Source organism: Lepus europaeus, chromosome 4 (assembly GCF_033115175.1).
Source record: "Lepus europaeus isolate LE1 chromosome 4, mLepTim1.pri, whole genome shotgun sequence".
Classification (NCBI taxonomy): Eukaryota; Metazoa; Chordata; class Mammalia; order Lagomorpha; family Leporidae; genus Lepus; species Lepus europaeus.
Window position 1 is genome coordinate 54078778 of NC_084830.1, and position 23939 is coordinate 54102716.

At 38.8% G+C, this 23939-nt stretch overlaps 1 pseudogene; it reads right to left on the bottom strand.

Moving 5' to 3' along the window:
• Window positions 1–559: 559 nt before the first annotated feature.
• Window positions 560–641, bottom strand: LOC133759007 (U2 spliceosomal RNA; annotated as a pseudogene).
• Window positions 642–23939: the final 23298 nt, after the last annotated feature.

Genomic DNA, 23939 nt, shown 5'->3' on the forward strand with positions numbered 1-23939 from the left:
GTTGATTCATGACATTAGGAAGTACATGAATTCCTCAGCTCAGCCAATTGCAAAGTAGTTTCCTTTAATCTTCATTTACAGTAATTTCACTACAGCTTGGGCTAATATTTGTGGCACACTGCCTGGTGCTGCAGGCATGACAAGGCATTCAGTAGTGGGAATACAGAGTTGGCCGTCTAGAATTCCAGAGCAGATGCCAATGGGAAAGGCATTTAGGAAGTGGCAATGGACTAAACAGCTGTCACACTAAGATTTCTCCTGTGAGCAAAGTTCGCTGTTGAGCCTGATCCTGAAACTATAAAGTGTATCAAGAAACAAGAGGAGTACATGAATCATTTGTATGTTTGTTGAATATTTCTAACAAGTATCTCCAGGAGTTTTGTTCTTGAATTGTGGTGCCTAATCCAAAATTGTCATCTTTGAGTTTGAACTTATTAATTTGCAACAAGCATCCAATGTGATTTATTTTTTAATTAAATATCAATGGAATTTAAAATAAAAGTATAAATTCAAAAATGAAATGGACCAATTCTTTTTTAAAATTTTTGTTATAAATATAACAAATTTAATGTATTTCACAAATATAGTTCTGATATTAACAGATACTACACTTGATCTTAGCTAAAAGGCCAAGAAGTGATGACTAATATAGTTCTAAGAAGATAATCGTACTTGCCTCCCTTCTTTTCTCAACATCCCCCCTTGCCTTTCTTCTTTTCTTTAGTTTTTTTCAATAACTTTTTTTATGTCATATATACTGTTTTGAGGACATAATGATACTTCCCTGCATACCATTTTAAATTTCTTTTAATTTTTACAGTGACATAATTTCAATTTTCTTTATATTCAAAACCTTAACCCTCTACTAAATAAATAATTCAATAAGCAGTAAGTTGAAAAAACACTGTTTATTGGACCAGTTGCAATGGTCTTGTGTATCTGTATGGTGTTGAATGGAATCATAGCTAGAGGAACCAAAGCTCTGTTCCATTTTTCTTTCTTTACTGTCCATAGTACCTTATACATCTCATGCATATATACTAAATATATATCTCTGTCTGTTTGTCTTCCTGCCCCCAACCCCAACCCCACTCTCAGCTCTATCTCTGCTGTATCTCTAGACCTAGAAAATTTCCTTGGAACTAATGAATTCTGATGAAAGAGAAAAAAAAATTGTTCAAACAAAAATAATTCTTTCTTCTTAGGTGTTTAAATCTTAACTGAAAAGTGATCCCGGTTAAATATAAGAATGAGAAAAAGAGAGGGAGGAGATGTACAACTGGGGACATGCAAAATCGGACTTGCCCCAAATGATGGAGTTAGAATCGTGCCAGGGGATTCCAATACAATCCCATCAAGGTGGCATGTACCAATGCCATCTCACTAGTCCAGGTGATCAATTTCAGTTCACAATTGATCACACTGATAGATCTAAGAGTCAAAGGGATCACACAAATAAGACTAGTGTCTGCTAATACTAACTGATAAACCAAAAAGGGAGAGAAGGATCCAACATGGGAAGGGGGAGAGACAGCAGACTCATAGAATGGCAGATGTCCTAAACAGCACTCTGGCCTAAGAATCAGCCCTTAAGGCATTTGGATCTGGCTGAAGAGCTATGAGAGTATTTTAGGCATGGAAAACCAAGACACTCTGGAAAAAAAAAGAAGAAGAAGAAGACCTAAATGAAGGATCTCAGCGATTGTGATCCCAGTGGAAAGAACGGGGCCATCAAGGTAGGAGGTACCTTTCTCTGAAGGGAGGAGAGAACTTCCACTTTGACTATGACTCTGTCGGAATAAGATCGAAGTCGGGAACCCTAAAGGCTTCCATAGCCTCAGCAACTCATGGCTAGAGCCTAGGGAGATTACTGATGCCATAAACAAGAGTGTTAAATTGTTAAATCAGCATCAAGAGTCACTGTGTACTTACGTCTCATGTGGGATCTGTCCTTAATGGGTTGTCCAAGGTGAAGTAATGATATAGCTAGTACTGAAACAGTATTTTTACACTTTGTGTCTACCTGTGGGTGCAAACTGATGAAATCTTTACTTAGTATATACTGAATCGATCTTCTGTATATAAAGATAATTGAAAATGAAAAAAACACTTGGTGTTAAATTGGAAATTACATAGAAAAGTAATCAATCTTTTTTAAAAAATATCATGCAGGATCTTTGTCATTAATGTGATGTACACTGTTATTTAATGCTATAACTAGTACTCCAACAGTATTTTTTCACTTTGTGTTGCTATGTGAGTTCAAACTGTTGAAATCTTTATATATACTAAACTGATTTTCTGTATATAAAGAGAATTGAAAATGAATCTTGATGTGAATGGAAGGGGAGAGCTAGTGGGAAAGGGGAGGGTTGCGGGTGGGAGGGAAGTTATGGGGGGAAGCCATTGTAAACCATAAGCTGTACTTTGGAAATTTATATTCATTAAATAAAAGATAAAGAAAAATAACTCTTTCTGAATACTGTAAGTAGTTTATAATTTGTCTATCTTTTATAGCTTTTCAAGATAAGTCATTCTTTCCTCAAAGAAGCATGCTTCAGTAGCTAAGATCATAGCTCCTTTTGTTTCAATGGCTTAAGAATTGATCTTTCTGTTCCATTTCTCTTAACATTATAGTTTCAGAAGAATGAGGTTTAGAAGATTTTTCATATATTATTTGTTAGGAAAGTTTTAGAGGAATGTGATCTTGGTCTAGCAGTTAAGATACCACTTGGGGCATCTACATACTGGGGGACCACATTCTCCTTTGGGAGGAATAACACCATACTGAAATGATAGGAGATCTTTTTGTTATTTTATACCTTCACTTGGGAAATGTCTGTTTAATTCTATTACCCATTTTAAAATGAGAATATTTGATTTTTCCTTATTGAGTTTGAGTTCTTTTTTTAAACTTTTAGTTAATGAATATAAATTTCCAAAGTATAGCTTATGGATTACAATGGCTTCCCCCCGACCCCATAACTTCCCTCCCACCCACAACCCTCCCCTTTCCTGCTCCCTCTCCCCTTCCATTCACATCAAGATTCATTTTCAATTCTCTTTATATACAGAAGATCAGTTTAGTATATATTAAGTAAAGATTTCAACAGTTTGCACCCACATAGCAACACAAAGTGAAAAATACTGTTGGAGTACTAGTTATAGCATTAAATCACAATGTACAGCATAAAGGACAGAGATCCTACATGATATTTTTTTTAAAATTGATTAATTTTCTATGCAATGTCCAATTTAAAACCAAGTTGTTTTTTTTTTCCATTTTCAATTATCTTTATATACCGAAGATGGATTCAGTATATACTAAGTAAAGAGTTTGAGTTCTTTTCATATTATGGAATTAATCCCTTGTAAGATATATAATTTTCAAATATTCTCTTCCATTTATTTCCCTTTTTTTGCACAAAAGCTTTTTAGTTTGATGAATCCCACTTGACTAATTTTGCTTTTGTTTTCCATTCTTTTAGGGTCTTATTTTAAAAAAAAAATCTGCCTAATGCAATGTCCTGATGCATTTCATCTATATTTTCTTCCAGTAGTTTTACAGTTATATGTAATAATTCTCTCATTTTGTTGTCTTGCTGTATAGAGAATGCACTAAAACTAACTCTTATTGTACAACTTTTGTGGCTCCATACACTTCCCCAGCATTGTGATGAGATGTACTTAAACTTGTACACACACTTCCAACAGTGTAGTCTGAAGAGCATACAGAAAGGTAAGTTCCAAAATCAGTATCTCATAGTGCTACATTTACCTCTTCTACCCAATTTTTTTTGTGGCCCATGTAGAGCTTCATTTTGGAAATAGACTCCATCTTTCACAATGGTTCAATCCTTTCCATATAGCACTAGATTTTTGTAGTTCACTCTCAATTTCTACTTCCAAAGTGGGGTATATGGATTTGTACTGATGAGATAGAACCTGACTTTTTACCTCTCAGAGACTCCATCAAAGTCAGAAACGACCTAGGTTTGGGAAGCCTTCTGTCATTATCTCTACCCTTTCTACCCTGTTTGCATTCTCAAGTTCCTCTTGAACTTCAGTAACTCCAATATTTGCTCTTTTTATGCCATCCCACATAGAGTTCTTCATTCCCTAAGATTTCCTTATTCTTCTTGATTCTTTTTTTTTTCTTTTTTCTCCTCCAACTGTGTATTTTCAAATAGCCAGTCTTTTAGGCTCACTGATTCTTTGTTTTGCTTGATCTATTCTACCACTGATGCCTTCTTTTCCATTTTAATTTCACTTAGTTTATTTTTCAGTTGACAAATTTCTGCTAGATTTTCTTTTCTTTTTTTTTTCTTCTTCTTTTTTGACAGGCAGAGTGGACAGTGAGAGAAAGACAGAGAGAAAGGTCTTCCTTTTGCTGTTGGTTCACCCTCCAATGGCACCCGTTGGTTCACCCTTCCAATGTTTTTTAGACTTGTATGAGAAGAGACAAGTAGGTAGGTAGAACAGATAAGTAGGTAGATAGCACAACTGGAATGGTGGAGTCTAGATTCTTTTTAAATCCTCCATGTAGTTCATCGCCATAACTCTAGATTTACTGAGTGTTCTTCAGGGGGGCTTATACATGCTAATACATTTTGGAATACCTATGTCAATAAGACAAGCCAAAACCCAGTGAGGCAGATCATCTTGTAATCATTAGTGGGATTGATAAGGGAAAACATATCCAAAATTTGAAAATAGGCACAAGATAATCAATATCTTTTCCATATTTTATTGGAGTATGATCTAATGGGTCCACCTGAGGATTATTTAATTCTTCAGAATTATGCAAATTTGTATACCTACTATTAGCTGTTCATTGAGGCACTGTGGTATTTTTTTTTTTTTTTTTGACAGGCAGAGTGGACAGTGAGAGAGAGACAGAGAGAAAGGTCTTCCTTTTGCTGTTGGTTCACCCTCCAATGGCCGCCATGGCTGGCGCGCTGCGGCCGGCGCACCGCACTGATCTGAAGGCAGGAGCCAGGTGATTCTCCTGGTCTCCCATGGGGTGCAGGGCCCAAGGACTTGGGCCATCCTCCACTGCACTCCCTGGCCACAGCAGAGAGCTGGCCTGGAAGAGGGGCAACCGGGACAGAATCCGGTGCCCCGACCGGGACTAGAACCCGGCGTACTGGCGCCGCAGGCAGAGGATTAGCCTATTGAGCTGTGGCGCCGGCCGCTTGCTTTTCTATAATTACTTGCATCTCTTTTTAAAATCTCACTGTTAGAATATTGAATCATTTCTCTGTTTAGTCTTGAATTTTGTTGAATTTCCTTAAAACATTTGTTTTTTATTTTTTTTTTATTTTTTATTTATTTATTTATTTATTTTGGACAGGAAGAGTGGATAGTGAGAGAGAGAGAGACAGAGAGAAAGGTCTTCCTTTTTGCCATTGGTTCACCTTCCAATGGCCGATGCGGCTGGCGCATTGCGCTGATCCGAAGCCAGGAGCCATGTGCTTCTCCTGGTCTCCCATGCAGGTGCAGGGCCCAAGCACTTGGGCCATCCTCCACTGCCTTCCCAGGCCACAGCAGAGAGCTGGCCTGGAAGAGGGGCAACTGGGATAGAATCCGGCGCCCCAACCGGGACTAGAACCCAGTGTGCCGGCGCCGCAAGGCGGAGAATTAGCCTGTTGAGCCACGGCGCCGGCCAAAACATTTATTTTTTAAGATTTTATTTATTTATTTGAGAGGTAGTGTTATAGACAGAGACAGAGGTCTTTCATCTGATGATTACTCCCCAAATGGCCACAACAGCCAGAGTTGGGCTGAGCCAAAGCCAGGAGCCAGGAGCTTCTTCTAAGTCTCCCACGTGGATTCAGGGGCCCAAGTGCTTAGGCCATCTTCCACTATTTTCCCAGGCCATAGCAGAGAGCTGGATTGGAAGTGGAGCAGCTGGGACACGAACGGACACACATGTGGAATGCCGGTGCCACAGGCAGAGGCTTGGCCTACTATGCCACAGTGCTGGCCCCTAAAACATTTATTTTTAAATCTCCAACTGAGTATTTGGAAATTTAAATTTTTAGAGGTTGATTTCTAGCACCTTATTTTGTTCTTTAGGTGCGAACATGGTTCCCTGGCTTGTTGGTATACAATGATGATGTCTATGCATTGAGGGATTAGTTATATCAGTCTGGCTTTATTGTAGCTTTTCTTCTAGAAATTCTAAACAGTCTGTTTGTTTTCTCTGACCCTGCAGATTCTCTGCTATTTCAGCACTAAATAGCATCCTAAGTTGTGGTATGTCCCAGGTTCACTGTCAACATGTTTTACTGCTTCGGTATCACAATATTTCCCAAACGTTTAATTTGCCCTAAATCTGCAGTTGATCCAGTATGAACAGGGTAAGTAACTTAAAATAGGAGGTCACTCCCTGCAAGCTTCTGGTAGGCAAGCAGCAATGTGTGTCATAATGAGTCTGGCTCCCCATTGTGCAGATATCCACCTGACGCTGGGCAAATATAGCAGCTCAGGGAGCAATGACTGGTGGCTGGAGGGCTTTGGGCTTTATCCAGAGCTGGATATCTGTGTGGTAAAACCAGTTCTGGGAGGTGTAGTCCCAAGCTTGCTCCATTGGCCTTCTGAAAGGCTCCAGTTTTATTTTCTGCTAGTAGCTGGTAGAGGGGTGGCAGAGGCCTCCTGACTGTGGAGGCTCCAAATATTCCACTGGTATGGGCCTGGAGGCAGGGACCAGGGACTCAGTATTATATGGTTTTGCAGTAGGCCTGGCATTGGGGTTTAGTTCACAGTCTCTCCTGAGAGGGAGGTGTCTCCCCACACTGTGCTTCTTGAAGCTGGGGGAGGAGTGACACAGACAACTCTTCCCTTCTTTCTTAAATGTGACTTTTCTGATAATCATAACAAAGTAAGCTTCCATCACACATGTGAAGGTAACTTGGTATATATATAGCTATTTACACTGATGTCTTTTTGGTGAGCTAATAACTAGAGTAACCTACTCAGCTACCATCCTCCAAGGGCTATTTTATTCTTTTGCTCCCCATAAGAACAGTCTGAAAGGACCTGGGATGTCTGGACATTCCTTAGAATATTATGTTGGAACCAGATGAAAAGAAGCAAGAAAAATGTTGGAGTGTATGTATCTGAGCCAAGTCTGAGATAAGGCCTATGAAAATTTATGGGCCTGACATAAGTGAAATTTTTAGGGATCCAGTGATCTGAAGCATATTGGGACATTCCTTCCAACGTCCATTTCATATGATTTCATCTCACACCTCCCAGTACTAAGAAGGACGTAACATGATTGGTAGGCTTTCTGAATACTTGCTGGATAGTCACAGTGGCTGGCCTGATAAAATCATGGAATGGCCTTTTGCCAGGAGAACCGAGAGGCTAGCTTGAAGACACACAGAAGGAATGAGACATCATCTTGCAGGACATGTTCTTTTCAAAAGATTTATTTATGTATGTGAAAGGCAGAATGATAGAGAAAGAGATGCTGGCGCACTTCCCAAGTGGCTACAGCAGTCAGGACTGGTCCAGGCCAAAACCAGGAGCCTAGAATGCCATCAGGGTCGCCCACATGGGAGGCAGGGCCCTAAGCACTTGGTTCACCTTCTGGTGCTTTGCTAGGCACATTAGCAGGGGATATTGGCATTGCTGGTAGAAGCTTATCTATGCCACAATGACTGCCCCCATAGTATACATTTTAAATCAACAATCATAGAAAGTTCTATCAGAAGGAGGTAAAACATATTGGCTCAGAAGCAAGGGGTTAAAGTTTTAGTGGCTGTGAGTTTCATAATCCCTTTGCAAATCATGACTTTAGAGTTTTATTTGGATTCTTATAAGGAGTACTCTCAAACAGGAGACCCAGAGGGATCTATCATTATCTGTCATCTATATATCTGTCTATCTATCTATTATCTATCTATTTTTTCTTTTTTTTTTTTTTTGACAGGCAGAGTGGACAGTGAGACAGGGAGAGAGAGAGAAAGGTCTTCCTTTGCCATTGGTTCACCCTCCAATGGCCGTCACGGCTGGCGCACTGCGGCAGGTGCACCGCGCTGATCTGAAGCCAGGAGCCAGGTGCTTCTCCTGGTCTCCCATGCGGGTGCATGGCCCAAGAACTTGACCATCCTCCACTGCACTCCTTGGCCATAGCAGAGAGCTGGACAGGAAGAGGGGCTACCTGGACAGTATCTGGTGCCCCGACCGGGACTGGAACCCAGGGTGCCGGCACCGCAGGCCGAGGATTAGCCTATTGAGCCGCGGCGCTGGCCTATCTATCTATCTATAGGTCTATGTCCTCGAGGGGCAAATGTTTTCTGTCAGAGTCCACTGCCAATTTTTAGAACAATAGTGGTTGATGATTGTTACCTACACAGACACATACATACACACACATATGCACACACAGATATGAATGTATATATGAATCTGTTTAAATATTTGGCCTACTTAAAAACTTGATAATTTATTTTGTTAATTCTAAGTTTTGAGGGTTTTTTGTGTGATCTAAATGCATGTCCTTTATTAAAGATGTGCTTTGCAAATACTTTCTCCCAGAGTGTGGCAGGGAATTTCAGTTTTGAAGAAATCCAATTTGTCTATTTGTTCTTTTATTGATTGGGTTTTTGGTGTTGTATCTCATTAATTCTTCTTGACCTAAGTTACAAAAATGTTTTTTCCTACACAATTTGTATTTTAGGGCCTATACTTATGCCTATTACCAATTGTGAGTGTATTTTAGAATGTTGTTCATAGAATGGATCTGTTTATTTTATTTTATTTTATTTTTTATTTCATAAATGTGAATTTACAAAGTGCAACTTTTGTATAGTTGTGGCTCCCCTCCCCCCAACCTCCCTCCTTTCAGGGGCCCTCCCCTCTCCCTCTCCCATCCCGCCCTTTATCGAGTTTCATTTTCAATTACCTTCATATACTGAAGATCAACTTAGTATATACTAAGCAAGGATTTCAACAGGCTACACTCACACAACCGCACAAGGTATAGGGTATTGTTCCACTAGTAGTGTTTTAAGTTTCATAGTAAAACACATTAAGGACAGAGATCCTACGTGGGGAGCATGTACCCAGTGACTCCCGTTGTTGATTTAACAATTGGCACGCTTATTTATGACGTCAGCAATCATCCGAGACTCTTGCTATGAGCTGTCTAGGCTATGGAAGCCCCTTGAGTTCACTGACTCTGAACTTGTTTAGTCAAGGCCGTATCACAGTGGAGGTTCCTTCCTCCCTTCAGAGAAAGGCGCCTCTCTCCTTGATGGCCTGTTCCTTCTGCTGGAGTCTTGTTCACCAGGGTCTTTCATTTAGATTGTTTTTTGCCACCGTGTCATGGCTTTTCATGCCTGTGAGACTCTCATGGACCTTTTAGCCAGATCCGAATGTCTCAAGGGTTGATTCTGAGGCAGGAGTGCTGTTTTGGGCATTTGCCATTCTATGAGTCTGCTGGGTGTCCTGCTTCCCCCGCAGGATCATTCTCTCCCTTTTAATTCTATCCTTCATTATTTGCTTACACTGGTCTTATTTATGAAATCTCTTTGACACATACCCTATCTTTTTGATCAGTTGTGTATTTATACTTATCACTTTACCAAGTGCGCTGGCATTGGTACCTGCCTCCTTGGTAAAATTGATTTGAAATCCCCTGGCACATTTCTAGTTCCGCCATTGGAGGTAAGTCTGAGTGAGCATGTGCCAACCTATATATCTCCTCCCTCTCTTATTCCCTCTGCTATGTTTAACATAGATCACTTTTCTGTTAATTTTAAATGCCTAAGAATGATTGTGCATTGATTACAGAGTTCAATCAGTGGTCTTATGTAGAACAAACAGAACAACAACAACAACAACCACAACAACAAAAATACTAAAAGGAATAAAATAGTAAGTTGTTCCTCAACAGTATAGACAAGGGCTGATCCTGTCATTGTCTCTCATAGTGTCCATTTCACTTAGCAACAACAACAACAAAAATACTAAAAGGAATAAAATAGTAAGTTGTTCCTCAACAGTCAAGACAAGGGCTGATCATGTCATTGTCTATCATAGTGTCCATTTCACTTCAATGGGTATCATTTTTGCAGGTGAATAGTCAATTGTTCTTGTACTACTTCTATGTTGAAAATCTGTCCTTTACATCATTGCCTTTGTTCTTTTTTCAAAATAGGTTTTTTATATACAGTATATGTAGATTTGTTTCTGGACTTTTTATGCTGTTCTAATGATCAATTAATCCATCCTGAGAGCACTTTCATACTGTATTGATTAATGTACTTTTTAGTAATTCTTGAAATTAGCTAATGTTAGCCCTTTGTTCTCCTTCAGGGTTACTTTGGCCATTCTAGGTTATTTTCATTCCCATGTGAATTTTAGAATAATCTTATCAAATTTTAACAAAAATATTGCTAGAATTTTTTTTCAGATTGCTCTGAGCCTATGGATCAAGTTGGGAAGAATTGAGTTTTTAATAGTATTGTGTTTTTCAATCTCTATATTTAATTAAGCCTTCTTCAATTTATCTTAAGAATATTTAGCCATTTTTACCATATACATTTTTCCAAATATTTTCAGATTCTTGTCCCGCAGGGAAGATTTTCCATATCATATATACATATGTATACATATGTGAGATATAATGATAAATAATGTATTTAAAATACTAGGCTGGCACCACAGCTCAATAGGTTAATCCTCCGCCTCAGCACCGGCACATCGGGTTCTACTCCCAGTCGGGGCACCGGATTCTGTCCCGGTTGCCCCTCTTCCAGGCCAGCTCTCTGCTATGGCCAGGGAGTGCAGTGGAGGATGGCCCAAGTCCTTGGGCCCTGCACCCGTATGGGAGACCAGGAGAAGCACCTGGCTCCTGGCTCCGGATCAGCGTGGTGCACCGTCTGCAGCGCATCAGCCGTGGCGGCCATTGGAGGGTGAACCAACGGCAAGGAAGACCTACCTCTCTCTCTCTCTCTCTCTCTCTCACTGTCCACTCTGCCTGTCAAAAAAAAAAAAATGCACTAAGTTTGAGATTAGATTGCTTTAAAGACAATGCTATTAAATTAGCTTTAAATATATACTATAAGTGAGTCAGAAAATATTTAGGATATAGGTGTCACAAGCAGTTTCTTAGCTATTGCACCAAATGTTAGCCACTGTATACTTGTTAATATCAAGGAGAACTTACATTTTAAAATTTTAACATCTTTTTTAATGATGAATTGAGTAACAGTTTTAATGTCTACCTGCTCCCATATTTAGAACTTCTGATAATTTATCATAATCAGAAAGATTAGATTAAATAATTATATATCAAAAACAGGGAATGAAATGTTTGAAAACATTCCAAATATACAGGAGTTATCATTGTAAAAAATTCACACAAAATTATCAACTTTTTGGGTGTATTTGCCTTATTTGATTTTAGAATAACTACAATAAATTATATCTGTTCAATCATTTGTAAACTCACTGAAATTAACAAGCATTCCTATTTGTATTGACTTTTAGTATTTAAAGCAATTTAATCTCAAAGTTAGTATTTTTAAGTACATTATTTACCATCATATCTCCTATACATCCCATACTGTAATGTTTGGGTTTGAGTCCTGGCACTGTGTCCAATTCCAGGTTCCTGTTAATATGTATCCTGGAAGACAGCAAGTGATAGTGCAAGTGCATGGGTCCCTGCCACCCATGTGGGAGCCCCAAGTTGAGTTCAAGGCTCTTTGCCTCTGCCTGGTTCAGCTATGGCTCTTGTGGTCTTTTGGGAAGTGAACAAGTGCTTTGTCTATTGGTTTCTGTCTCTCTTTTACCTTCTCTTAGCTTTCCAATTAAAAATAAAACTACATAAAAAGTAGAAAGAAGAAAATATAGTATTGATATTAGCTTGTTCCACACTTATTTCTTTTAGAAACATATATGCAGAATTAAGCTCTTTATTTGTATCATAGCAGTTTTTCTTCTAATGTCAAAATATTAAGAAGAGCAATGTAATGTTCATTGTGGGCTACAAGGTCGAGTCTGAGATTCCTGTTGGATTTAACTGATAGAATTATTCGTTTCACCTTTACTCAAGTGTATTTTTACAAATATTGAGATTCAAAAAAACATTTCAATATCAAAATGTTCACATGCAGAAATAATGGAAGATTCTGATGCTTCCATTCAGTCATAGATTTGACAAATCATTTTAGAATAATTTTAGCATTGTGGCAGCACAGACACTTTGAAAGGTTGATGAAGACTGACTCACTTATCTGTACAGTACAGCCCCAAATTCCATCAATGTGTGGCTAATGGGTTCAATTTTTAATTTGGCAATGGACCCAGTAGTATTCATGGACATATAAAGACTATGGCTATGTTTTATATATATATATTATATATATATATATATACCATTAATTCTGTTGGGGTTGAAATAATACTTTTTTCCTTATAACCTTGTAGCTATGTGATTCAGTGGCTAAGGCAACTGGGATAACTGAATGGACTAGACAGTGTGTTTATTTACTCATATAAATAAATGAAACCAATATTTGTCAGTCAAGTTAATGTGGTTATTCAAGGAGTCAAATCAGCAAATATTTCTACCACATTTGAGCTGCATAAGTACAATCATAGTCTAGTTTATGTGGGGAGCTACCAGTAATGTGCTTACATTACAACAATGGGGTACTAACTCTGATGGTAATCTCAAATAAAGTTCAATCTTCAGATGTCAAGAAAAAGCATATTTGTACTTTTGTATGGTAGGCCATTGGGTCATAGGATTTAATGGATTATTTTCTTATCTTTCATTTGATTTGAGAGCCAGTAATCTTGGGTAATTGATGCATCAGGTGTAGCATTTTGAAGGGAGTATCTTATCAAAGTCGGTGATAATTACTGTGACTGATGTTGATTCGGAATAAGCACTGAGAAAATTAAAATTAAAAAGAAGGTAAGTTGATCTAATTATAGTAATTGTCAATGGCAAATTGGTTGATTTCTGTCACAGTAATGGCTTTCTTTCATTCATGGTAAATACATGGAGTGAGGCAATATGAATGAATTTATGTCCTTTAAAGTGCTAGGTGAGGTGCACTATTGATGTATCATATTGATAAAGGGCTATCAGAATTTATTTACTAATTTAACAAATTTGAAACATTGAGGATTTGAAGATCACTAATGGGAAAACCGTAATCTTTACTTGCTGACACAATAAATATCACAAATGCAGGGACCTTGTCCCCTTTGTTCACCTCTCTATCTGAAACAACTAGCACTAGGTCTTGCAATGATAGGTCTTCACTTGATTTGTTAAATAAATGTGAAGCACAGGTGAGTGGATTTCCATTTGTATCTCTTCTGACTTTTCTGCTTTCATTTCTTACCACCTGAGAAGAATGGGGAATCAGGATGAAATGGAGAAAAATCAAATGAAATACAAAATATTTAAACAATATTATTCTATTTTGGTGAGATAAGAATTAGGAAATCCTGATGTATCTTTAATTGTAGCATGATAAATTAGTCCTGATATTTAGGTCCTGGAAATAGTTTTCAGTGACTCACTAACATTTATACTATGGTTCAAGTTAAACACAGAATCTTTTGGAAGTTTGTCATTCTGGTCTCTGTAACCTTCTCTTCTGAACACTGATCACCTCCCCTTCTTAACTCCTGTTGTGTGTCTATGCATTTCCCTTCAGTCAATGTATGTGTCCCTCTAACAGATCAAAGTTTCTCCCCTTTCTTTCTACTCAGATTTGCTCTTTTATCCAATATATATTCTCTTCTGTAATTTGAGAGCTAAATCAGATTATAATATTTGATAAAGGGATGGCATTTCAACAAAACCTGGAGAGGGATGGTTTTTAAACATTTATATATTTATTACAAAGGCAGAGTTACAGAGTAAGGGAGAGACAGAAATCTTTGATCTGCAGGTTTACTCCCCCAAAGGCCATAATGGTCAGGACTAGGCCAGCCGAAGCCAGGAGCTCCCATGTGGATACAGGAGCCTAATCACTTGGGATACCTTCCACTGCTTTCCCAGGCACGTTATCAGGGAGCTGTATTGAAAGCGGAACAGCTGGGACTCGGTGCCTGTAATAGATTCCAGCATCAAAGGTGGTGGCTTTGCCAGTTATGCCAAAATGCTATCTCCTTTCTGGGAAGGAATTTAACTGTTGTGGTTATAGTGTGGGGCTAGGTTAGGCTGCTGTGTGATATTATAGTCAGAGAAACAATATATTCTGAGTTGCACATTACTGAAGAGCAGGAGTGAGGAATGTAATAGAAACAAATTAAAACTATTATTAATCTAGATTAAGATGCCTATGATGACTCCTAAATTTCTACTTTGAAAATTAAGGGGATGATCATAATATCACTGATCAAAAGTAGAAAGAAGAGAATAAAGGATTTAGGTGACAGACTGGAATTCTCCAGAAACAGAATCTAAGTAAAGGATTGAAACGAAAGCGGCTGATCAAGGAAAGGTTGCCAGAGGAGGTTGATGAGCTAGTAAGAAAAGCAGGTGCCACAGTTTACACTCCCTGACTCATGAAGATACTTAAGCCTCAGAGTCATAAATTGGTGGTCCTGGGAGGGTGAAGACTTCATCCAACTGTGGTGTCTAGGAGGTGGGGCTAGGGGTGTGCCCTTGGAAGGCGGATTTCACAAGAGAGTTGGTTACAAAAGCCACCTTGGGTCCTGCCTTTCTCTCTGCTTCCTGGCCTGCCCTGTGATCCTCCAGTTGCCATCCTCTAGCCTCACCAGATGACTGAACCCATGGGCTCTCCAGTTTTTGTGAACCTCCAAGAATGGTAAGCTTCATATGTATACCTATCAGGTATTTTACTGGTAGTAATGAAAAGTTGACTAATAGCAGGTCAGGTTCGGGGTGGGAGGGGAGGAGGAAACCCCACAAGGGTGAAATTGCAGGTAATATTCTTGAAGAGGATTTCTGGAATATGAAAACTTAGAGTTATCCTAGCTATTAGCAAAGCAGCTAGGTCTTTCTATATACACGCATATAGTAATTGATAACAGCTGTGCAGGTGAACCGGCTATATTTCAGGCAGGTCTGTTTTACCAGTGGGCAAAGATGTGGGAGGCTCTGTAAGGCCTGCCTCTAAGAAGAGCCGTGAGTACTGATCATGGAGAACCCGTGTTTGTGTGAGTGTTGCATGGGATCTGTAAAGGAGAATTGGCCAAAAGTACTGAAGAGATCTAGGGTCGTACTCATATCGTTTGCAGTAGGGGATAACAGGTTTATTTTGAAGCAAACCTTGGAAATAAATGTCCATGTGCCCAGGAGACAGATAGATGTGAGGGTCAGGGTATTTGGGAGTTAGGTATCTAGAATCTTGAGATTTTTCATCATGAACCTGTATAGGGTACACAATGAGGATGTTACTATTGAGACAAAAGGCAAAAGGAATAATTATGGAACTGATATTCAAAAAAGCATGAGCGTAAAAACAGAATTTATTAAGGAGAAGAAAATGGAGGAACCCAAATTAGTAGAAGGAAACCCAGGAGAAGTCAATTTTTCCTTAGTCAATAGGGCAGGAGCTCCATGGCAATGTCTGCAAACATGAATTGCTGCTTAGAGTTTGAACCAGGTGATAGCAATTAAGGTGGATTCTTGAAGCAAATAAGCAGATTTTGGGGAATGGGGGGCACAGAAACTTAAAGAATATTAGTTTAAGTAGTGGTTGTGATGGGAAAGGTTACAAATTAAGCTTTCTGTAGCTAAGGGAATATATACATTCAATAGAAGCTACTATTTAAATAGGAAAGACAGGATACTTTTAGCATTCATGGAAAGAGCCATCATGGAGAAGAAAGCTAAAGACACCAGAGAGCAGAGGTCATGGTGTACCAGGCAATTGGCTGTTCAGAGCACAGAGAGCACTAAGCCATGGCCTGTGGTGGAAGGAAGGGCATCACCCTTGGAATGGAAGGATGGACAGGAGCGGTAGCCAATTCATCCACAGCTGTGCAGCAGGAAATTGAGAGAATTATTGTCCAATGCTCTCTATTTTCTTTGTGAAGCAGGTGGTAGGGGCTTAATGCTGTGAGCAGAAACTGCTTTACCTTTAAATAACTGCTTGCTTCTGTGAAGTTAGAATACAGATTTTTATAGCTAGCATAAAAATTTTGATAATCTAATTACAATTTTAAAAAAGCCACTTGCTAGCAAGTTGATAGTTTGTCATAGTAGGCTGCGTTCCTGAAACGACTGTATTTTTTGTGACTGCTGTGGTGTAGAATTTCATGAACTGTCTCAGCACCTGACTTTGAATCCAGTGGCTTCTGTGAGAACTCAAGTGGAGAAATTTGGGAGCATTTGATTTGCAGAGTGGCTGTGAGTTGCTTGTTCTTTTACCTCTTCAGTTTGAAAGCAATGGTGATCACTCTTTGAGCTGCTTTTTGTAGTTTCATATTAGCTTTGAGTGTGTTGTCTTTTGAAGTCGTTGTACTGAGTAGCCAGGTGAGTTAGGCAAAGAGGTGAATTATGATAAAGAAGCAAAGGCTGAGCAATGAAAGAAGGATGTGGATGCCTTTGTAAAAAATGGGCGGGGATCCTCCTGAAGAGGACTTTATGGAGAACATATAAGTTTGTAGCTTAGGGAAATGGTAATCAGAATCAGAATGGGGCTACATTGTTTTAATTAACCAGGAAGTACCTTAATATAAATATGATTTTGCAGATGAAAGAGTAGCTATGATGTGGTGGTAATTCAATATATATTTGTGGTGAGGAATTAATACTGTAATAGATGAAACTGAATCCCAAAGAGTTAAAAGATTTTCCTAGGCTGGTTTTGTTAGAAGGATTAGAAACTATATTTTGCTAATGCCTAGTCAATCATCTTTCCATTAAATTGGAAACTGTTTCAAAGGTAATTATGAAGGAAAATAAAAATTATAAATTGAGAATGAGCCAGTGCAGTAAACCACAAAAGAAACAACTGTATTATCAGGAGTTTATAATGCAGTACTAATGAATTAGCTAGAAACATCCACGACTGAGTCCTTAGAACCTTGAATGTTTGGACTCCTGATGTTTCACTCTTGCCCATCTCACTGGTTAAACTAAGAACTGGGGTCCACTTTGTAGAGCAAGGCATAGCCTACCTTCATTCTCCTCACATGGTTTCACAATTGTAGAATCTGACTGCAATGGATATTATTTTTCTCACAACAGCTAAAATATTTAATGTTAAATGTTGAATTTACATCCAGATGACTGACTTTTCAAATAACTTCTTCCCAATATTTCACTCTTATAAAAATTTATTTTATATTACTGGGAATTAGTTCCTTAATTGTTGAGTGAAACATGGCGTAAATTTTGATGTACCATTAAAAATAGTTTTGTTACACAAACATCTATACCTCTTTCCCACAAAAGACTTTTATTGTAGTAAATTCCATTTGTGTAAGTCATACTCTGTAACATATTCTTGACTCAGAAGGAGGAGGAAGTTGATATTTTCCATAGACACACTATTGCACAATCAAAACTATTTTGTCTATCATTATTTTAAGCCTGAATTACATTTCCTATTCTTTTAAACCTCTATCCAACTGAATAATTCTTTCATAGACATTGTGTAATATTGCTACCACCAAGATAATATATTAAACACTTCCAGAAGTTTTTTTCTAACTTTTTATAACCTGTTTCTCCCACCCTTCCCAGATGCTATTTCCATATAGACATCTGAAGGAGAGCAAAGTTATATTATCACTATATATTATTTTGTATTTTTAAAAATTTATTTTTAGAAAGGGAACAAATTTCATTTATTTCATGTATACAGTATTTTTTTTTTTTGTTTTGGACAGGCAGAGTTAGACAGTGAGAGACAGAGAGACAGAGAGAAAGGTCTTCTTCCATTGGTTCACCCCCCAAATGGCTGCTACTGCTGGTGCGCTGCAGCTGGTGTGACACGCCTATCCGAAGCCAGGAGCCAGGTGCTTCCTCCTGGTCTCCCAAGTGGGTGCAGGGCCCAAGCACTTGGGCCATCCTCTACTGCCTTCCCGGGCCACAGCAGAGAGCTGGCCTGGAAGAGGAGCAACCGGGACAGAATGCGGCACCCCAACCAGGACTAGAACCTGGGGTGCCGGCGCTGCAGGCGGAGGATTAGCCTAGTAAGCTGCGGTGCCGGCCTCATGTATACAGTTTTAAAAGCATATTGATACTTCCCACTCTTCCTCCCTCCTGCCATTGCTCCCATTCTTAGTTTTCTTCCTTTGTTACTTTTCTTTTGATATTTGTGATGGCATACTTTCAATTTACCTTATAATCACAGCCTTAACCCTCCACTAAATAAAGGATTAAATATGTAGTTAATAACCAAATCTCAATGTTAATTTTGCTCATATACGTTACAATTTTTTTGTTTTCTGTATATTGGTTACCACAAATCAAGAAAAACATGTGGTATTTATCTTTTTGGGAAGTGTCTCATTTAACTAAGCATAATTATCTCAAATTGCATTCATTTTATTGTGAAAGACGGGATTTCATTCTTATGTCTGAGTAGTATCCATAGTGTATATGTACCACAGTTTCTCCATCTAGTCATCAGTTTATGGATATCTGAGTTCATTCCATATCTTAGCTATTTGGGAGGAGTTGAACTTTTATAACATGGGAAAATAGATAACTTTCATATGCCTATTTCATTCCCTTTAGGTAAATTCCTAGGAGTAGAATAACTGGGTTATATTGTAGATCTAATTTCAGATGCAAGGAATCTCCATGCTGTCTTCCATAATGGCTGTGCTAATCTACATCCCCTCCAACAGTGGATTGGGTTAACTTTTTTCACACATCATTTCCAGCACTTGTTAATTTCTGATTTTTGAATGCTAGTCATTCTAACTGGGATGAGGTGAAACTTCATTGTGGTTTTTGTTTGCATTTCCCTGATGGCTAGTGATCCCGAGCATCTTTTCATTCATCTGTAGGACATTTGAATTTCATCCCTTTAAAAATGCTAGTTAATATCCTTAGCCCATTTCTTAACTGGATTGTTTTTGTTGTTTCTTGAGCTCCTTCTATGTCCTGGATATTAATCCTTTATCAGATGTGTAGTCTGTAAATATTTTCTCTCATCCTGTCAGTTGCCTTTTTGTTGAGTGTATCCTTAACTGTGCAAAAGCTTCTTAGTTTGATGCAATCTCATTTGTCTATTTTTGCCTTTATTGCAGGTGCTTCTTGGGTCATTTATAAGAAGTAGTTGTCTCTACCAGTGTCTTGTACAGTTTCTCAGATGTTTTCCTTTAGTAATTATACAATTGATCAGGCCTGAAATATGTTGATCTTCCAGGCTAGATACCAGGTGCAATGGTATTATTTCCAAAGTTTCCTAGGGAGTTAGCAGTGCATGTCCAACCCTTGAATTTTCTGGTCCATGAAACTCTTTCCATCCATCAATGTTTTAGATCTCAACATTAGTCAGATCCAACCTGTCAAGACAAACCTATTGACAACCTGTAATCAGTCATGTAGATTCATCAGAGGGTCTAGTGGCTAGATGGCTGGATTAAAAGGTAGTACTGTTTTATAATAACATTTCAGTTATTGATTAATATGGTTTAGGATCTCACACATAGTGGAATTAAGCCAATAATCTCCCTTTTGCTTCAGAATTGGCAGCACACAGTAAGTTATATGCACTGTAGTGGATTACTTAAAAATTAAGTACTCGGGCTGGCGCCATGGCTCACTAGGCTAATCTTCCACCTGTAGTTGCTAGCACCCCGGGTTCTAGTCCCGGTTGGGGCGCCGGATTCTGTCCCAGTTGTTCTTCCAGTCCAGCTCTCTGTTGTGGCCCGGGAAGGCAGTGGAGGATGACCCAAGTGCTTGGGCCCTTCACCCGTATGGGAGACCAGGAGGAAGCACCTGGCTCCTGGCTTCAGATCGGTGCAGCACACCAGCCATAGTGGCCATTTGAGGGGTAAACCAACGGAAGGAAGACCTTTCTGTCTCTAACTCTGCCTGTCAAAAAAAATAAATAAAAAAAAATGAAGTACTCTATTTCCTGCAGTACATCAAAAGCATTTATTCTCAGATATATCAGCCTACCTTGGGTGGAAATGTTCAGATCTTATACCATCATTTTATTTTTTGTCTAAATTTTGGGTAATTACTCCTAGACTAAACCTGACACTTCTTGGATAAAAAGAGATCAAAGAAGGGCCAGTTGTATGGCATAGAGAGGAAAGAAACCTCCTGGGAAGCCTTCATCCCATATGGGTGCTAGTTTGAGTCACGACTGTTCAGGTCTGATCCGACTCTCTTGCTAATGGCCTGCAAAAGCAGCAGAAGATGGCACAAGTGCTTGGGCCCCTGCTACCCATGTGGGGGACCTGGAGGAAACTCCTGGCCTCTGGCTTCAGTCTGGCTCAGTCCCAGCTGTTGTGGCCTTTTGTGGAGTGAACCAGCAGCTGGAATATCTCTCCCTCTCTGTCTGTAACTCTGCCTTTCATATAAATAAAATCTTAAAAGAGAGCAAAGAACTTTCTGTGGATGCTATAGGTTCTATCATTATGTGGGAGAACATCAAGTATCCTATCTAGTTAACATCTCTTTTGAAATGGGGCGCACTCTAGATAGAGCAGAGCCTTTTGTGACAGTTACTATCAAGCAATCACACATAGGAACAAATCCTCTGTAACATTTTGGCTTTAAATAATTTGGTTTGGGGTTGACACCAGTCTCTCATCTTGATTTTTTTTTCTTTTTTCTTTTTTTTTTAACTTTTATTTAATGAATATAAATTTCCAGTGTACAGCTTATGGATTACAATGGCTTCCCCCTTCCATAACTTCCCTCCCACCCACAACCCTCCCCTCTCCCGCTCCCTCTCCCCTTCCATTTGCATCAAGATTCATTTCAATTCTCTTTATATACAGAAGATCAGTTTAGTATAAAGATTTCAACAGTTTGCACCCACATAGAAACACAAAGTGAAACATACTGTTGGAGTACTAGTTATAGCATTAAATCACAATGTACAGCACATTAAGGACAGAGATCCCACATGAGGAGCAAGTGCACAGTAGCTCCTGTTGTTGACCCAACAAATTGACACTCTAGTTTATGGCGCCAGTAACCACCCTAGGCTGTCGTCATGAGTTGCCAAGGCTATGGAAGCCTTCCAAGTTTGCCAACTCGATCATATTTAGACAAGGTCATAAAAGACAGAGTGAGGATAGTAACCAATGATCCTAAGAGTGGCATTTACCAGGTTTGAACAATTATACAGCATTAAGTGGGGAAGAGGACCATCAGTACACACAGGGTGGGAGTAGAGCCATTGGTGGTAGAGTAGAGGTTATGATTACAAAGGAATGAGGCCCAAGTGCGCTAGACAGGGTTTAGAACAAAGGACAGAGTCTTTATTAGAGGAGCTAAGAAAGGTGCTGTCTAAGCTACAATTAAGTTTTCTGATTGAGAGGCAAATAGAACCTGACAGAAGGGGCTTGATAATAATCTGGTGGGCTTTAGGCCTTGTAAGTTAAGAGGCCCAGACCTATCTATCTCTTCACATGGGGTATATCCTAAGGGAGGTGTGAACCTCCTAGGGGAAGGCACTCTGTTGACTTTCATTACTTGGCTGGCCTGGGAGGAGAGCTGGCCAGGTAAAGGCAGGTGGCATCTCTAACAAGAAATTTACAGTTCTGCCTGCAATGTTGCTGACCCTACTTGACCATACCCTCAGCTGCAGTGGTCACTTTGGAAGTTGGGCTGAGTGAAGGGCTTTTCAGCTTAGAGCCAATAAGATCTGTGGCTCTGACCTGGGCATCCTTCGACTCCAGGGCAGGTCCATTTCCAGTGATCCAACTCTTGGCAGAGCCGCCAGGGCTCTTCACAAGCTGACTTCTGCTGAAGCCCAGGCTTACCACATTGAAAGCCACTGCAGTGGACTGGCCTGTTGGGTCTCCTTGAGGGCAGATCACTGTACAGATCAGCCATTAATAGGCCTGCCACCCATTGCTTCTGATGCCTAGCTTTCTTTTCCCCCTGGTTTTTGTTAAAGCAGACCAGAGGATGCAAGTCAAGGGAGTGCCCATGTCCCATCTCTAATCTTTGGTGGCCTGAACTACAAGTCTATAGTCACAGGCATGTTCTGTAGTACTTTTTCTAAGGTAGACAATGCCCATGAGGAAAATTATATTCTCATTTTAAAACTTTCTTTCCCTTTGGTCTGAAAGGGAGGTTTTTTCTACTTACTGTATACTTCGCTGATGGCGAAGTGAATCTAGCTATGAGATTATTATTTAAGTTCTTATTTTGGCTATGCTATTGCAGAAAAATGTTAGCCATCTCTTTTATAAGGTCTGAAGATTAAATTGTGCGGCCTACAGATTCCTTCATAATAGAATTAGTTTCCTACCTTGAAGAGAATAGAGAAATGAAAGAACAAGTTGGGCTTAGAATAGAGAAATGAGGGAGCAAGTCCTAGATCACTTGCTGACAATAGCAATATTACATGAATACTTAGCAAACCGTTTCAACCATTAGATAACAACTTAAGAAAACATTTACCAGAAGGTCCAATGCCTTCTATAAATTTTAGGAATCACGTATTTGAAAACACCTCTTAAATATCTAACATGGTGTAGTTTGTTTAACCAGTAAACTTAAGCACAACCCTATAAAATGTTTTTAGTTTCTTTCTACCAACAAGTTTAAAACATATGATACACAGATTCAGGTCACACAGATTAAAATGTATCTTTGATTTTAGCAGCTTAAATTTATGGACAATCTTATCTATAAGCCATTTAAAATAAAACTCTTAATAAAATTTCCCCATGTGGACATACAATATGTACACACACATAACATAGCATAATAGACCAATATAGCAATTTTAATAATAGCTTTTAAAATCTTTAACTCTTTTTGTAGATTGCCAATTGATTTGAATTGCTTTTTGTTTTTAGTAACCTCAGTTAACCTTACTTTCTCTCAGTTGTTACTGTTAAGACATTATTGGCTTCATCTGTTTACAGAGCCATCCCAAAGTACTGAATACAATAGAAGTGACTGGGAAAAAGTCCATAGGAACCTATAGGAGGACAGCTAAACACAGAACCAACAACGCCTTAGTTTTATGAGCAGCAAATCATATATAGCTGTGGATGACAAAAGACTTTAAGTCGCCATGTTCAATTATAAACTCATGAGCCAACAAGAGGCACTTGCTTACTTCACAGTATTTCCCTCCTTGCAATCGGGTTTCATTTCCAAAATCACAGCTGATCAATCATTTTCCATTTGTCTCATTCGCAGGTTGGATTTGACCTGGTTGTTGATCCGGTCCCAAATCTGGAGGAAAATAGCTTATGATAAGGAACCAGTGTCAAAAACTCCCTGAAGCCACATTTTAGGAACAAACAGGCTTTAGAAGGAATGGTCCTTATGCTAACTTCACTTGGAGTTTATTGTCAAACTTAGGTTTATCTGTTCTGCAGGCATGGATCATCATCTGAAAGTGTCAGGCCAGCATTATCTTAGAGTTGGACTTCTGTAAAATTCTGATAGGCAATAGGCACAAAGCCAAATAGAAAATTATAAATCCAACAAAAACATATCAAGTTTGCATCTTAAAAAAGGAACAAGATTACAGCATAATAGAAATATTGTTAACTATTCATGGAAGTACAATATGGAAGATTGACTAACCATATAGAAATCAGATCCAGAAAACTATCAAGGTTAGCAAGCCTAAAAACTATGAACAGATTTACAGTCTAAAAACAGTTGTACTATACTTGGTTGATTGTCTATTTGCTTTAAGTACACATGATAATCTTCAGTTTACAAACTCTCAAAGTTAAAAAATCAATCCAAGGTAGAATTAGATCTTTTTTTAACCATAGTATCTAATATTTTGAAATTTTAGGTCCTAATAAAAAAA